The sequence below is a fragment of the Xenopus laevis genome, chromosome 9_10L, assembly GCF_017654675.1.
Source record: "Xenopus laevis strain J_2021 chromosome 9_10L, Xenopus_laevis_v10.1, whole genome shotgun sequence".
In the NCBI taxonomy this organism is placed as follows: domain Eukaryota; kingdom Metazoa; phylum Chordata; class Amphibia; order Anura; family Pipidae; genus Xenopus; species Xenopus laevis.
In genome coordinates, this window is record NC_054387.1 from 63443922 (window position 1) to 63447042 (window position 3121).

Genomic DNA, 3121 nt, shown 5'->3' on the forward strand with positions numbered 1-3121 from the left:
GTCTGACTTCGCTTTGCCTGAACCCTCTGTACTTCGCTTCGGTTAGTCTCATTGGCTACTCGTCACTTCACTTCTCCCTGTTCCACTCCAGGTGGGTTAGTGTTGTGCGAGGCGCTTGTGGGTTTGTACGCTACAAGTTCCGGCTCCTTCCTCGTTGGATCAGACGGTAAGCCTGACACAACCAATCGTGATTTAGTGTCTTACTTGCAGCTTCCTGAAAAAAGCTAATCACTGGTTGATATGGGATACTGCCCAAGTGCAAATTTGTCCACTTTTTATAAATGATCACCAGTGACTTCTAATATCCTTATTATTTACAATAGGGGGAACATTATCCCTTTGTTAGATTTCGGTTTTTTCTGTAGAGATGCCCTGTAAAGCTGAAAATTACAATTCACTACAACATGATATGCCCTTTAAAAAGACCCTTTAAAAACGTAGCCTCATATTTTTGTAGTTAAACAAATAAATGGATCACATTTTTTATGATAGTCTACTCCCACTCTCTGCAAGCCTAGAATGAGCAGTGTCTCCAGTCCAGCATATAAATACAGAGAAAGTTCCAGGAATTCACCTAGTAGGAATATTATGGTTATAGAATTTCTGCTTTTCACACAATTACCCTAAAGCCCCAGTGGGGCAGAAGAAAGTGTATAGTGCAGCTGTTCTTCACTTGCATTGTTCTAATTTGTACATTAAATAATCGAGACTCTATATGTTAAACAATGGAAACAATAGGAAGGATGAATATCCAGCATGGATGGTATATACTGTGCTGGGCTCATGTAAAACACACACAAACACAATTTATTTTTTGTAAACAGATTGACTAAAGTCATTTGCCTGTGTGTATCATTATTGCTTTACTTGTGTGTAGGAAATTAGATATATTTGTAGCTGTGTGGGTAGGAGATCCAAGTTCTAAATTAGCCCTCCATTAATATTAAAGTACCCTGTGCTGATAATTATTACTTACAAATGCTTTTTAGAGTGCTTATCACTCACTTGAATGAAACTGCAACAGGAGTTTCCAGTTTGGGTGCCATTACCATAAAGGACAATGAAAGGCAGAATTATTGGGGGATGCCAATATTTTACTCTACTGGGCATGTACAAAGAGAAGCCAGGAATACCTGGGGATAAGGTAAGATGGTGACATGGCATTTAGTTTGTTATTTCTCTGGGCCTTGGTTTTGTGTAACCCTTAAAAATGTGTATTCTGCCTATTCATTTAATCCAAAATAACCCATATTTTCTTGAGTTTTATATGAAGTATACCAGGAGTTAATTTAAACAGAGATACTGAGCTCTATTAAACATGCCCCTCCCTTTCCATGCTTTGTTGTGTCTGTCTCTGGGTTACAGGTAACTAGAAGTTCATTATGCAGGGTGATTATATGAGCATTGGCAATCTGATTAACAACCTTATCCTTCTTTCAGAATACCAGGAGGTTGAAAAATGAAAGCACTTGCAGTTTCTTTGTTTGCCTCTTTTAGCTCAAGAAAGAACAAACACTTCAGATATGTCTACATTAAAGCAAAAATTAAAAAGTCTGTTCAGCACGATTCCTATTCATTGCAGTCATGCTGAAAAGGGAGTACAGAAACAGACAAAGTGACACACAGTCTCTTCAAAATAGTCTGTGTATATGTAAATTACCCAAGGGAAGACCCTGCAGGCCCCTTCTTTATTTCCTTGGACATCACCTCCAGACTAGTATTAATTAGCCCTCAACAAATTGTTCACAAGTAATAGACAGATCCTTGGTGCCCTTAAGAAAGAGTATGTTTAGTTTCTAAACGTTACCATTTCTTTAAATGGACATTATTGTGGCCAGTTATCAACGAGGAAAGGAATACATATTCTCCCTTTAAACATATTTCTTCTTTTTATATCTTCTTATAATCTAAGCGCTCTTACTCACTGGCGTTCTGACCTGCGCTCCCCTGCGTTCCGTTTTTTGGCGTTCAGCCGCAGGGGAGCGCAGGAATAGACGCATGCCATTATTTCAAATGGGGCTGTACTCACTCAGGCGCGTGTAGGCGCCGAACGCAGGTTGAGACGCAACATGCTGCATTTTTCCTGCATTCGGCGCCTACACGCGCCTGAGTGAGTACAGCCCCATTTGAAATAATGACATGCGTCTATTCCTGCGCTCCCCTGCGGCTGAATGCCAAAAAACGGAACGCAGGGGAGCGCAGGTCAGAACGCCAGTGAGTAAGAGCCCTTAGCTGTAAGCAATCTCATATTGACTTTGATAGTCTGTACTCTATTTAGATAATTCATTTGCTGATATAATTAGTGCAGCTTTAGGGCAGAGACACACGGTCAGATTCGGGGAAATTAGTCACCCGGCGACAAATCCTCTTCTTCGGCTCGTTTAATCTCCCCGAACTGCCTTCCCACCGGCTAGAATGAAAATCGCCGGCAGGATGGCAATAGGAGCGTTCGTTTTCCAAAGTCGCACGAAGGCAGTTCAGAAAAGTGCTCCGATTGCCATCCTCCCGGCAATTTTCATTCTAGCCGGCTGGAAGGCAGTTTGGGGAGATTAGTCGCCCCGAAGAAGAGGCGACGGGCGACTAATCTCCCCCAATCTGACCATGTGTCTCTGCCCTTAGCCATTGCTGCACTAAAGCTTTATAACAAACTAGTGCCAGGAGAAGAAAATTAGATTCTCCTGCAAAGAAAAAACATCTAATGTACTAAAACACAAAAATAGCTAGTGTATGAGATGTAAAGAAGTCAAATTTTAGGTAAAGATGCTATTTATCGACATTTATGTAGCATATTTACCTTTGCCAGCATAGATTTCCCTACCTAAAGAGCACAATTCAGCAGGAACTGTCTGTTCACAGCATACAGATAGATACATAAAACTATACCAGTATAGTCATTCCTGTACTAAGCACAATTCAGCAGGAGCTTCCTGCTCACAGCCTGTACAGATAGATCGAATAAAACTATACCAGTAATGGTATTCCCGGTACTAAACAAAATTCAGCAGGAACAGCCTCATAAGTTTACTCATAGCCTGCTGAAAGACTTACCAAAGAATCATACCAGAATAAGTCCTGTACATTGCACAATCCTACAGAACAGAGAATCAATGGCTACCACAAG